The following is a 15,221-nucleotide window of genomic DNA, read 5'->3' as shown; positions in this document are numbered from 1 at the left end:
CAGGAACAGCAAAACTGAAAGCCACACACACACAGACTCACACACACAATCTGAGTACAGCCCAACTCCCAAGTAAGCAAGGAATCATGACAACACAGCTAAAAAACAAGGATAGAAACACAATTGAATGCAGTATACAGACAAACAAAGGGCAGTCAGAGAGATTATGTCCAGATGCACAAATCCACTGAAAAAGCTACCCCAGCAGTAGTTTTGTCTCTCAGTACCACTAAAAGACCATCTAGCATGTGACAGGAGCCTGAAGAAACATCTGTAACAATAATTTGGTTACCAGGTTTATTTCTAAGATATTCTCTTGAGGATTCAGTTCTGGAAATTCCTTTCTATGTTAATACATGAAACAGATAAAACAAAGTAAGTGAATGCAGCACCATTACTAAATCACACCCTACCTTCCTTCTACCTTCTACAACCAGAACAGAATAGTCACATTTCTTTCTGAAAGGCTGAGAGAACTGGAATTGTTCAGCTGGGAAAGGGGAAGGCTTAGGGGTGACCTGTTTGGAGTCTTCCAGCACCTAAAAGGAATCTTCCAAGACAGATGAAAAGAAACTATTTACGAAGGCCTGTAATGACAGAACAAAGGGCAACACCTTGAAACTGAAAGGCAGCAGGTTTGGATGAGCTATTAGGAAGAAAATCTTTATTGTGAGGGTGATGTGGCACAGTTTGCCCAGAAAAGTTGTGGATGCCCCATCCCTGTTCAAGGCCATGCTGGATGGAGCTCTCAACTACCTGGTCTAGCAGAAGTTGCCTCTATTCACAGTAGGGTTGGAACTACATGATCTTAAGCTACATTGGGAATAACCTAATTCAAGCTCTCTTTTCTCAGCCCAACAGCCTTCAAGTAAGTATATATATACCCTCCATTTAGAAAGCTATGCCACGTTTATTTAGTCTCCTCGGGTGAAAAATGTCCTCCTGCAATTGCTATTGAAGGGTCTAAGGGTTTACAGCCCTCACAATGCTCCCCTGCTATGTATACAAGCAGCAGCCTCTCTGCTGGCAGGCACCTGTTGGTAGGCTGATAACATCAGTAAACGGGCCTGCAGTGACACCCACACTTGACACACAACTCAGGCAGCACTCAGGCACACTGTAGTTCTTTATAACCTAGAAAATGTCAATGAGATCTGTACACTAGGGTCAGCATCCCTTTTGTCTGAGTTAAGCACAAAGCTACACATTTCGCTAGCTCTGTAGGTAGAGAAACAGCAAGGAAGTTGACTCCCTGCCTTCTCAACAGTTAAATGCATTTCGGCTATTAAAACGCACAGATCATACCTCAAGACAGAAAATTTGAGCAGTTTTTAAAAAAACTAGGCCAAATTTGCTATGGAATTGGAGAAAAAAATAGTGAAAAACACTCTTAGGTTTTATGTGAGTATCGACACCAGCTGTTGAGTAGGTATGTAACTGTACATATAAGCAGAAAAACAACATTCTCCTTGCTTAAATGATACATGAAAGAAACACACAAAGAGATCACTGGAAAGGATCTGAGGAAGTAGATGAAAGTTTCAAAGAATAAGACTCCCTACATCAATTGTCATCACATACTTAAAGTTAACAAATTAGAAAAAACACTCCAAACTCTCCCAACTGCTTTCTAAACTTGTCAATTTTAAATGTTACACATAACAGTTCATGATTACAGTTCACAGAAATAGTGCAAATAAATACAACTTGTAAAGGTCAAAGAAGCAACATCTGCATTCTATCTATATACCACAACAAAGGATACACATGCTTAAAAACAAATTGGGAAGAGTATAAAAAGTCTTAACAGTAGTGAAATTTGGGCAAAAAAGCTACCCTTTCTCAGGCTCTTTTCATTAAGAAGTGACCTACGAAGGGGTATTATTTGTGGATTTTTGTTTGTGTCTGGGTATTTTTGGTTGTTTGCTTTGGGAGACATTGTTTTTTGGGTTTTTTAAGGTGCTTTTTCTGGTGTAGGGTTTTGGTGGGTTTTTGTTTGCTTTTTTTCCCTTATAACACTGACTGAACTTATTTGGACTACTTGACTCTTATGTAGTTTTTTTCCACCTGAGTTGTGCTGTCACAGAGAGGCCCTGTCTCCACATCAAATTTTACAATAGCATAAAATCCTAAAATCAGTTTCAGGATCTGAAGATATTAAAAAGAATCCAAGTTCAGGACACTGTCCTGGCCAACGTGTTCTAAATCACCCTGCTTCAGCAAAGAGGTTGGACTAGATGACCTCAAAACATGCCTTCCAACATCAGTGTTTTTCTGATCTGTGTACAATGACACAGCTTACTTTTGGCTATCTAAGGGAGCCATCTACTCCAGAAAAGGCTACACTATCCCAAGCAAATATGTGGTATTTTAAAGCTTGCCACACCACTATAGAGACAACACTGTATGAAATGCCATTATTAAAAATAATAACAAAATTTCCAAAAAGAGCATAAAAAGCCATTATTAAAAATAGTTCATGGTATTCACCATACTATCTGATTCAATTAATGATCACTCTCTTATTCTTCTGCTCTGTATCCAAGTACAGAGTCTGCACCTGTATTGTAAGCAACTTCTTTATAGATGTAGGCAGACTATTACTACAGATCCCTGCTCTACAGTTGTCTTTCCTTCATGCCAAACAAGCCCCAGTCCCTCAGCCTCTCCTTGAGAGCATGCACCCCAGAATCTGTGGTACATCATATTCCTCTACTGAGCTCAAGACAGTTCTGCATCATTTTTACTTGTACTGGGGCATCAAAAGTGGATGATTCCAGATTTAACAAGGGATAACTGAAGAGGAATCACTTGGTCTGATTTCCTTGTTAGGCTCCTGTTAATACAGCCCAGGATGCTGCTGGCTTTTATCAGCTGCAGAGCACACTCTGTTCATGCATGGCCACTGTCACCCAGGATCCCTAAGAGCTTTTCAGCACAGCAATTCCCCAGCCAGTCAGCTCCTGTCTGAGGCAAACAGCATCTCCTACTGCCTGTGTCTCTGTTCAGTTACACAACATGCCTGTTGGTACACTCTTCTAGCCTGTCTAGATTGTTCTGGATGGCAGCCCTTACTTCAAGTGTACAAACTGCAAACCCAGACTGGAGTCATTCACAGATTTTAGTGATGTGCATGATCAACAGCTGAACAAGGAAATGTGCAGATACTAAACAGATTTCAGGACAAACAACCCTAATATTATTATCTAGAGGCCAGTAGTATTGCCCATTAACTACTACTTCCCAAGCTCAAACATCTAACCAGTTTTCCACATAGAGAATCACAGATCAAAGAATTACAGACTATGCTGATTTGGGAGGAACCAAATCAGATCATTAAGTCCAACTCCTGGCCCCCCATAGGACATCTCCAAGAGTCACTCCACATGCCCAAGAGAATTGTCTCAGTTTTTCTTGAACTCTCTCAGGCTTGCTGCTGGGACCACTTCTCTGGGAGAGCTGGTTCCAGTGTGCGGCCACCCTCTGGGTGAAGAAATTTTGCCCAATATCCAACCTAAACCTCCCCTGACACAACTTCAGGCCATTCCCTTGGGTTCTTTCACAGGTCACTATAGAGAGATTATCAGTGCCTGCCCCTCCTCTTCCCCTCATGACCAAGCTGAAACTGCAATGAGGTCACCCCCCAGTCTTTTCTTCAGTCTGAACAGACCAAGCAACCTCAGTCATTCTTCATACAGCTTCCTTCAAGAACCTTCACTGTCCTTGTTGCCCTCATCTAGTAGTTTTTCATTCATCTAGACTTTACCATCCCAACTTGGGTGCAATGATGCTACGAGAGACCACAGCAAAAGCCTTGCTAAGAATCAAGGCAGATGACAGCCTCTACTCTCCCATCATTCATAGATCTTGTAATTTCATCACAGAAGATAAACAGTTTAATGAAACCTCCTACTTAATGTACCCAGAAATGCTTCAAGAGACTTTATCCCACTTAGAACAACGTAGTTTATGTCTTTCCAAATGGGGACTATTGTGCTGTTCTGTTTCTTTCCTTAACTAATTAAAGAGCCATATACAGGGAGAGAACATACTCATTCTCCAGCCAAGGTGAAAGAAAAGCTGTAAATGTTTTATAAAACTTGTTTGATCATATAAGTAAATTTGTAATAAACTTGTAGTAAAATAAATTTGCTAAGGAGACTTCCCACCACTGCCTTATAACTTCCAAGCCAGTTCCTCTGACAATTTCACAGAATCCATGTTTGTTGGTGTTGCAGGCTATCTTCTCTTGGTATGTCATGCAGATCTTTAATATGATCGTGCTAGGCTTTAGTTTTATCATCTGCATTTAGAAGAGTGAATGCCTGCTTTTGGCCAGCAGACATTGCAAGTGAAGGAATTCACTCACAGCACTGGACAGCAGGGTTCAGTCATTTAATCCCCTCCCACACTGCACACATCTAGAATGTAGGCTTAAAGCAACTCAAATTGCTTTATGGGGCACTTTGGGAATATTTAAAACAGTCTAATGAAGTACCAGAGCTTACCAACAGGTCTACAGTCCCAGGCAGGTTGCTAATTTAACTGCTCTGTAATGAGTAAGATCTCCTGTACAAGCCAAGACTGGTACAATAAACATGCACTTGAACTGTTCTAGTTTTTGGTCTGCATGGTCTGTAAGAAAAATCAACAGTTTTTTGATTTACATAGCTACTACTGTCAAGCATACTTAAATTTTAAACAATTTTGAAAAAGACATGTGATTGAGCTCAGCCTCTTTAAACTTCCATGGATCTTTCTTTTAAATGTGTTTTTTCCTCAGAGGACAAACAGCTAATAAAAACCAAGACTTCTAATCAATAAGAACAACACACAAACTTAATCCATTCCAGTACTCAAAAATTACATATAAACCCATGGGGCAGTTACTAGCTTCAGAGGAGTTACCTTAGCTAAGATTTGAATGACATGAAGATTTTCCTGTTTCTGCCAAGTAGAAAACAGTAATCTGAAGAGGGGAGAGGTGGAGGGGGAGGGCGGAGAGAGAGACAGAGAGAGGAGGACTTCAACAAAAAATCCGAAAGTCTTAAAGGGTTGCAAAACAGTGCACCTGACATAGAAAAAAAGCTCCACGTGGTATTTGACGGACATTGGAAGTCAGTTACTGAAGTCAGCTGTATGGGCTGACGGAAAGGAGAAGGGCATTAAAGGCAAGAAAACACGAATCGTAATTTGAGGGTTAGAAGTAGAGCAGCCTGGGACAAACTCAGCATTATTTAAAGTGAAATCTGCCAATCAGTCAAAATTATTCGGATCATTTGGTTTTTACAATGTTTCAGTGAGTTCTGTTTTACCGCTGGGGAAACACCAAGAATTTCTGTGCTGGTGTCTTAATGCTAAACTGGAAGCCCCTAGGTTGTTTGGAGAGTCTCTTTCATTTTGATAAAAATTTAGAGCACTAGAAAAGGCTTTTCCCTGACACAGACTAGTATCAGAAGCACCTCTACAGTAATGCAACCCATACTGATGTTTTTCACATTCACCAATGCTTCATAAGTGCTTAGGATATTAGACTAACATCCTCTAATAAAATGCACAGACTCTTGCACTGAAAGAAGTGGAGTCTGTGTAGGTAAAGAGCAATAAAATGCTGAACAAATACCTTTAAATCCTTTTAAATATAAAAGGACACACATAGCACTAAAAGCCGCTATTCCATGGCAGTAGTCAGTCACTGCACGCCAGCTGCAGCGTACAAACCTACAGGCCGCTGGCAATTCCACAGCCTGGTAAACCTGTCAGTGAACCTACCATGCAAAGCAGGACCCTGGCCATCAGAAACAAAAACCGCTACTAGTAAATCAAAGAGCCATGTATGTGACATGTCTGTGGTCAGGAAAAATGCAGGGAGCAGTCTAAAGTGAGCTCAGTCAAGCCTTTGTCACTACACTCAGTTGGAGCTCCAGTTTATCCAAAAGCCCACTAATGTTCCTTAACTGTTGATGTAGAATTTTGGTGACATGTTCTTAAAGAGCTCAAAGAAAATACCAGTCCAAGAGAATAATCAACCATTTCAGTCTGCTCAATTTCTGCTGGAGTAAGCGAGCAGTTTGATACAAACCTTCAAAAAGCTGTTGCAAAACATGGACATTTGTTTTCTAAGAATAATAAAATGCTTTAGATTACTTCTAACATAAATTCTACCCTCACCAACATTCGATTACGTAGGCTAGACAATATCAGAAAGTTGGAGCAAAGAACCAAAAGTCCAACAACCATACACACAAAAAAATCCCCTGTTCTCTCTTCATGTTTTCCAGATAACTTTCACAGTCAGAGTAGCTGCAATGGCAAGTTACCAAACACAGGACATCCAGCGGGTATTTTTTTGACAGCAATGCACAAAACAGCCAGGTCAGAAGTGACCACTGGACTTCCACAGCACACAAAAAGCGTTCCCCTTATTCAGTAACACCATGTTTGCTAGCCCATGAATTTATTGATGAATAAATTTGAACTCTGTGGCTGAAAACCATGTAGCTGTTGCATGGTGCGGATAATTCTTCTGACGAGCTTTGCTTTTGTCTAGCTGTTCTTTTGCCAGTATCCTCTGAAAAAACGTCCAGAGTTCATTTCTGTATGAAAGCCCTGGTGAACAGATTGCTTATACCAGCTCCAGATGGCAAACTGCTTCACAGACTGCCAGCCTGCCCCCTACCCCCAGTAATTTTTGCTGCTAAAACCTAAAATTCATATACGCAGTACTTAACAAAAGCCATGTGGAGAAGTGACAGTTGGCAAAAGTTGCTCAACAGATCTTTTTGTCTTATACATTACTCTGGAATGGTATGAGCTTTTTTAATGGCAGTTCTTCTTTCATATTGAAGGGGGAAGGTTCTTGAAAGGTAAAGTACTACCTCAGCACTTAATTAAAGAATACATGAACAAATTTTCAATTATCAGCAATTTTTACTGCTGACACATCTGAATGTGTGCCTTGGTTGGACCATCTTATCTATTTGGCACTCCAGAGGCGGAATACGGATTTTTACTTTATAGATTCGTAAGAAATACCTCATTTTTCAAATAACTTCTTTTTTTCCTTCTTTCCTAAAATCTCCTTTTATCAACACATAAAACTAAAGAGCTTTAAGACTTATCATCTCAACGGGAAAATAAGCATATGACCTTGCCCTCAAAAAGACTGTCATAACAAAACAAGATATTTCTGCAATAAAGCCAGGTAATTTGTTTTGGCTTTGGTTTTTTTGTTTGTTGGGGGGGGGGGCTGTTGTTTGGGTTTTTGTTTGTGTTTTGTTTGTTTTGTTTGGGTTATTGTTTTGGGGTTTTTTTTGAGCCAGCTAGAAAGGACTGCTTGGAGGGCTGCTGTTGTCCCAGAGAAGTAGTTCTCACTCTCACTGTACAAAACCCTGTGTCACTTCTTTTCTCTTCATGAAGTGCGAATTTTCCCAGCGGGTTACAAGTTAGACTATACTTGCTTACTGACAAAGCTTTCAAGGGCTTATGCTTCTCAGCAACATGAAAAGTTATGAACAGGATGACAAATTCAAATCAAAGCTGTTCAGTCAAAGAATACCCCTAACCTTCCTTCATAAAATTTATCTGGTATGTTACAAAACACAGTCAGAAAACAGTATTTCTATCTCTGAAAAGCTGCCAATTCTTATTTAAATTCAAAATTAGTGCAACAGTTGATATTCTTAAAAAAATTAAAGTTTAAATTTGCCAAATACATTACTAAGGTACAAAGGCTTTAGCACAAATATGTACTTGCTTCAGGTGTCCCTCTCCTCCAAAGAGTTTACTATGGGAGGATGCCTTCTCCAAAACCGAAGCTGGGATATTCTACCTAAACTGACTTTCCTCTACAGCCCACAACTGACACTTAACAAATATTTGATTTTTACCTTCTGAAGTTAGTATAAATCAATTTCTGGTAAAATGTTTTAATTTGAAAGGCCTCAAAAGTCACTTCCAAGTATTAGAAAAGGAAGAACTTCTGGAACAAAGATAACATTTTTTGGAGTACGAACTTCCCATTTCAGAGAAAAATGTTGACAGCTTTTTAAATGTGGAAGAAATAATCTGCCATCACTGCTGATTACTATGGAAACAAGTCTGCTGTGAAAAAGACCACTGCAGGCAGTCATCCTGTCCAACCTCCTCGCTTAAGCTGGACTACCCAGAGCAGGCTGCTCAGCACTATGTCCAGATGAGTATCTCCAACATGGGAGACTCCAACATCTCTCCGGGCAACTTGTTCCAAAGTGCAGTCCCTCTCACAGTTTCCTGATGTTCAGAAGGAAGCTCCTATGTTTCCGTTTGTGCTCACTGCTTCTATTCCTCAATCCCACAACCAGAGCTGTCATAACAGAAGGGAACACAGCTACTACTTTTTCCTTTAAATTTCAGCTATTTTGGCCACTTCTCCAGAGAGCATGCAATCCAAAAATGAGGATGCAAGAACATAATATACTGTCCACTTGATTTAGGGCAAGAATATATTGAGGCCAAAGAAAATGAAATTATAAAATCATACTGCTGTCTGCTTTTTCAGAGAACAAGGAAGAAAATCCATTAATTTTTTTTGTTATTTTTCAATGTGCATTTGCAACCTTCTCAGCTGCAACACCAAAATATAAAAAGGCATTTTTATCCTCAGTAGGAGGTAGTATACCAGAGGAAAAGAAACATACAGTAAAAGAACAGTTAGCTCCCCAACTCCACACGTTCAAACAATCAAAAGCCGTGAATTTAGAAAACATGTGCTCAATTTAAAAGCTAACTTAGAATAAGTTCAATGCAAGAACTAGAAATGACTATGCCCTAACTCTTTCTTCCTCCTAAAAAAGGCAGCACTTGGGAGAAACTTGCTGAGTAAGAGTTCTAAATCCACCATTTTAGCAATGCACAATCAATTAATTCTGTCACGTATGTGACAAGAAATAGGAACAGCTACAAACCTTGAACAACAACAGTTCATTAGAACCTGAAAACCTTTTAAAAGCTTTCCACAAAATGCTCCCTTTTTTCAGCTTGCTGTTTTCTGAGAAATTTAAGTAAGAGCAGCACAGTTACCAACAAGAGGACCCTACATAACTGACTACAAAACAAACTGAATGTAGTGCCAAAGCTGTAATTATTGTAAACACAGAATTTACATACTTATCCAAATTGCTTACAGTAGAGCATTAAAGCCAATGGCACTATTTATTCATATGAAGGAAATTCATTACAACACTGTTCACTATCTGTGCTCTCATCTGAAAAAGCTGTAGTACAATACAGTGATCAAAACTATGGACTAACTACTGGAAATAAGCAAATTAAGTTTTTGTAGAAAAATGCTTCTCCCAAAAAACCAACCATATATATTGGTGGACTCTTGCATCAAAGATTCTGTTTCTTGTGAACTTAAAAGTCTGATTAACTTCAAAGAGAAAACCTGAAGATACCATATGCTGAGAGAAGACAAAATATAAGTTTCAGCACTGCTCAGAGAAGGGAGTCGAGGGCTATTTATTGCACATACTGATCACTAGTTCAGACTGTCAAAACTTTGTTCTGAGGTGACACATAAGCAACAGAGACCTGGCCTTCACTATTTATTACTAGGCAAAATGAGGAAAGAATTCAAAGTACAATGTGAATTTTGCTTACAGTTAGGACAGTCTTTTACGCTCCAAATGATGATATTTGATACAGAAATGAAGGAACACAAAGAACCCAACTTCACAATCTTTCCAGAATTAATATGTTTTCTGATTCACTCCCTACATGAAAAAACTGTACACTTAATGAAGCTAATTATCAAGGTACTGGGATGAGCACTTTTTTTTGTAACGTTATTTGCTTAGTGTTCAGTGCAGCATACCTATGCTAGACAAAGTCTGCTACTCGAAGCTAGGCTAGCTGAGGGCAACAGCTTACCACATTCAATTGGAGGCTACAAAGGCGCTGCCAGAGCAAGGGACGGAGTAAGCTGGTAGCAGCAACAAACTTACAGCATTTTTTTGCTCCACATTAATATATTTCTCTTCTTCCCCAGCTTTCAGTGATGGAGGTGTGAAGATTTTAGGAGAGCTGAATTGATAAAGGAGGCAGAAGCAGAGAAGCAAGAATCAAAGCCAGCAGACAGCACGGAGCAAGAACGATCAGGACTGTAGAGATCATGAAAAGACCAGTACGTTTTAACTTAGAGAAGAGGTAACTAAAGAACACAACACTTAAGTCTAAAAACGTGAAGTTTATAGGTTTACATAACAGTATGAAAGTCAGTGATCAGAGAAGGAAGACTATCTCTGAAGACTACAGGAAAGACACACTGAAAGAGAAGGCAAAAGGTCAAGGGGCATAATGTAAGTTAAGGAGGGCAATTTTGCAAAACTTCTAAAAGAAATTACCCAGAAGGAGCTTTCACACAGGAAAAACTGGAAAAAGCACTTAAGTGTATCTCACATGAAACAGAGATCATAGAAGTATATTGTTCAAAATTACCAAATATGACAGTAATTTTTGGGATAATCACACACCACATAATTTTTGGGATAATCACACACATTTAATCTGCCATTCCCTAATTTACAGAAGATGTTTTAAAATGTAAGGCTTTATAGGGACAAGAAGCTGCACGTGTTGCTCACAGGAGAAAAACAGCAGTGGAAAAACTTCAGGTAGCTGCCTGAATACTGAGGAGCTGAACTGTGATCATTAAATAATATTTTCTAACTCAGAATGGAGAAACAGGAAAGTTATCCTATGTTTTCATGGCTGTAGCTGAAATAAAACGACACAACACAAGTTTTTTGAGTACCCTTGGAAGCTCATCCTTGAAGCATGCAGGTTCGGTATGACATATAATTGCTTTAACTGTTCATTTTTCCTTCTCTCTTAACCCCAAATATGCAACAATTCTTTGCTTCTCTGACTAGATCTGCTATACCATTGTACAGAAATATCAAAACATCCATTTCTCTCACTGCAGCAGTTTTAAAAATTTATTTCACTCATCCTCCTTTGTATCTGAGGCATACTGCCAAATAATACAAGACTGACAACATGAAATTAAATGTCTAGCCAATAATCTAGACCAACTAGTATGCTAATGACAACGTACATCTCACCAAAGACTTCTTTTTAACTGAAAGTGTTAATGCTAACCAGAGAGAACACTTCAGCTTCCTCATCCATCAGAACACTCAAATATTCACTCGTTTCTTAAGTTGGACAGCAAGCAGATGTTATGTATCAGAAAGCTTAGAACTCCAATCAAAGCTTATTTGGAAAACATGAAGGACATGTCTGGCACATGAAGTGCAGCAACTCCCCAGGGCAAATCCTTCCGCCTTTTCTCTTCCCACCAGCTCAACTGCAGATGCAAGATATAAATACTGCCTCCAGCATTTGGACTACTGCAAAAGCCCATATAAGCTTAGTCCATTCTCCTTTTGTGACACTACTTCAATGAGAAGTCAATATATTTACAGGAATGTTTTCAGAACATAGTTCACTTTGCCTCTGAAAAACAAACTTCTAAGAACAGGGAGACTGTCCTAGGTGTACTATTACCAGTTAGTAGTATTACTAACTACTAGCAGTACTAATACTTGTACTAGCCAGTAATATTCAGGAGATTTTTTTCCTCAATTGCATTGCTCATATCTTACTTAAGCAATTTACAGTTATTTTCCCTGCAGTGTAATTACCACATGCCTTTTGTTCTCTGATTAGAACACAAACAAAGCAGACATGAGGCATACTTTTTAGTACTGCTAATTTCAAGGAAGCAACAAGTTGATTTAGCTAGTGGACAGAACCCAGACTTCTCAAGCAGGCGCAAAAACACAATCTCAAATTGAAATACAGTAAACAGCTGGAAGCACTCCTTAAAAAAACCATTAGATTTGTGGGGGTTTTGTAAGATCTTCCAAACTCCATTACAAAATTACAGCTTTGTACACTCTGGCTTAACAGCAAGATTTTCTATTAAGATATCTCTTAGGAATGACACGGAAAAAAACGCAATCCCAGCCGTGGAATGTGGAGTGAACACATTCCCAGAAAGCAGAGGATGGAGAGATCAGAAGATTCGCTAAGTCATCTTGAAGAAGTAGTGATGGGTTACTATAAAAACTTCCTAATTATTCATAGCAATTAAAAATCAAGGCTGTTGACCCAGTTACTTATCATTTTAAAGAGGAAAAATCATTTAAGTAACTTCGTAAGTAGAAGCAGGGAGAGGGCCAAAAAATACCTTTAAGGAGATGAAAGGAGGAGCAGGAAGACAAAATCATTATTGAAATCAGAGGGAGTTACTCTGTGCAACCTTTGTTCCCACTGCCAGGGCACAGCCTCCACATATCCAGAATATTCTCAGGACATCTCTATTCAGGAGCAAGCAGAGCAGCATACTGCTAGTAAAGTAAACATGGAAGACATGACCCAGCCAGTTCCACAGACAGGCAAATATGCTTGATTAAGTGTGGGCAGAATTGTTCAGCTAAGGAGTGTTTATCCTCATGTGTCTAACGTGGTTCTGCAATTAATGGACAAGGCCTTCAAAGTTTCAAAGCAATCCATTTCAAAGCAATCCTCATTTCCTAGTCTATTAAAATCAGCAACAGGCACGACCTGGGGTCAAATGGAAGAAAAATATACAACAGAATTATGACAGTATTTAACAATAGCAAGTGAGGAGCAAATAAAGTGACTGATGAAATACAGTGCCAGTAACTACAAAGGAGTCCACACAAGGAGAAAGATCATTCCGGCTACACTTGTGAACCAAAACCTTCTTTTTGCCTTCTCCCCTTCTGTAGTCCCGTTAAGACTACAGAATGAGACTGAAAAATACCTCAGGGTTTTCCAGTACCCTGATAACCGCATTCTTAAGAACCTGTAATTAGTCAGAGAATACTGATTAAATAGATACGTGGGGAAAACCAAGAAGGCAGCACACACACCTGGACTCTTCAGCTTTTAAATTGCTTGAGTGAGTATAATACTGACAAAAAGAACATTGATGAAGAACACTCCCTGTGCCTCAAAAAAAGTCCAGCCCACTGAACACAATATGCTTGGTAGAACTTCCCCCTCTGGAAGTCCCCGACCAGGACTTCTTGAAGCTTGGTAGTTTGATGGGACAGGTACAATCAGCTTCTATTTGTCAGATACTGGCTTATGACCAGCCAGTATCTGATGAAACAAGAACAATTTGCTCCAAAAGCCATTGTTCACCTTCTACAAACATTCCCCTCCAGACTTCTAAGGCCAGCTGTAGACAGGTTCCAGGTTTTCGAAAACTCTTCAGTACTTTTGTGTGATATCAGTAAAGCTGCAAGACAGAACAGGGCACCATCAACAGGACTGACAGTGGTCCTTTTCAGGAGAAGAAACCCATTAATAGACATTGTGTGATTACTGGGGACAAGCAGTTGTTCACAGTCCTAGTAGTTCCTATAAGACTAGTAAGTGCCTGAACAAGGCAAAAGAACATTCCTGATCCCAGGTCAGATAAAATCTATATGACACCTTCTGAAAGTAGTCTGCTTGATTACAGTTTTTCTTTTCTGCACCGTTTGCAGCACTTTGCAAAATACAGCCTCTCCAAGCACAACAGAAATGTAAGTAAAAGGATTCTGCACCATGAAGAAAAAAGCATGCCATGTTGTTTCCTGGTTCAGAAGCCCAATACCAACCCTATGATTTTCCTGGAACATGACCAAGCATCAGCTGTCAATTTCTAGCAGTATACAAGCACTGAGGGAAGGCTGAATTTCTTTAGATTGCTCAGCACTTACCACATGACAGACCCTTCATGGAAACTGAAATCAGAGAGAAGAATAGCAGACAACATTAGGGCTACAGAAGTCAAAATAGAAGAATTTCTGGAGGAAATTATGGTTTTGTTTCTCTTCTTCCTCACGACACCCAGAGGCGATGGATGGTAAAACAAGTTGGAACACAGGGAAATATTAGGAATGAGGATCTGAATATCAAGGAAATAAACAAGGGTATGTGTGGCCAAGACTTAAGAGTGGGAAAAACGGAACTGGAGAGATCTCCTGCCAGACACAAGTTCAACCTGTCTAATACTTGAAGATTTCCACTTCTTCTAATAGTGGGATGTTATAACATCTTCAAAATACCCTTTCAAGAGAGCCCAGCACAAAGCAGCAACTAAAGTTCTCAATACAATCTCTCAGAAAGATTGAAAGCCTTGCTTAGGGCTTCTAATAGACCTAGGTCCAGATCTTCTTTCAAGAGACAGTTTGAGAGAGGAAAAACACAATTCAGATTATTTAATTCAAGTATCAGTAGTTTGCCTCAATAAACCATTTAATTGAATGCTATTTCTTCTAGAATCAAATGACTAAGATGTGCTCTGGATTTCTAGACACAGATCCTCACTTGTCTAACTGCCAATGTGCCTACATTATTTTCATAACAGAAGCAACACCTTATTATGGGAAACTCTCTAAGTTTTTACAGGAATTGTTTCATTTACAAAAATGTCACCCATACTAAAAAATTTATGAGAATGATTAAGTTGAAAATAAGTTATGCAAAAATGTTTTTAATGAACAGTTCATCTGGGGGAGGAAGTGCAGTCAAACGCTTAGCTCCGTATGACAGGGTTAATACATTTCTGTGAAATGATAACGCGGTTCTGGGTGATAAGGGCAATTCAGGTTTTCTGCTTTTCACTTGATATGAAAGAAAAGCTGTCTAATATTCATTATAAGCCTTGTACATGATTTACATCGTATTTGCTTGTGCATATGAAGTACCAGGCAAAGAGCAACAACCCTGTACTATTACTGTAAAGGGGGAAAGCACTGTGGCTACATGAGCAAACCATACAGCAGAATCAGGTAAAAATTACATTCAGCAGCTGAGGCTGACATTTACCAGCCTGCAAGCTTATGCTTTGCAATATTATTTAGGGTCAGGCAGGAAGGATCAGTACCTGAAAGTGAGAGGTCTCTAGCTTCAGTCTCCTTATTTGTGAGGACTATTCAAAATTGCAGTTACAGAGTGCATAAGCTATTGACTTTGATTCATGAACAATCTGGCTTTTCTTCCTGAAAAAACAAGTTTACTCTCTTTTTCTCTTCTTCCCAAGTTCTCAAGTATATGTACCTTCATCACTGATGCTATCTCTATCACTATTTCCACATGGTGAATTTTTTAAAGAGCCAAAAATTTAAAAAATCAATGCCATCACTATTTATTTACTT

General features: G+C 39.2%; 1 protein-coding gene across 1 annotated transcript in view; it reads right to left on the bottom strand.

Moving 5' to 3' along the window:
• RNF38 (ring finger protein 38) overlaps positions 1–13,046 on the bottom strand; it is a 96,986-nt gene extending 83,940 nt beyond the window's left edge. The window contains exon 1 of the mRNA XM_005430340.3: positions 13,019–13,046. The gene's annotated coding sequence lies outside the window, so the exon portion shown is untranslated. The remainder of the gene's footprint in view (positions 1–13,018) is intronic.
• Between the last annotated feature and the right edge of the window lie 2,175 nt (positions 13,047–15,221).

The sequence above is a fragment of the Geospiza fortis genome, unplaced genomic scaffold (assembly GCF_000277835.1).
Source record: "Geospiza fortis unplaced genomic scaffold, GeoFor_1.0 scaffold1048, whole genome shotgun sequence".
In the NCBI taxonomy this organism is placed as follows: Eukaryota; Metazoa; Chordata; class Aves; order Passeriformes; family Thraupidae; genus Geospiza; species Geospiza fortis.
This window is presented reverse-complemented; position numbering and strand designations above follow the sequence as displayed.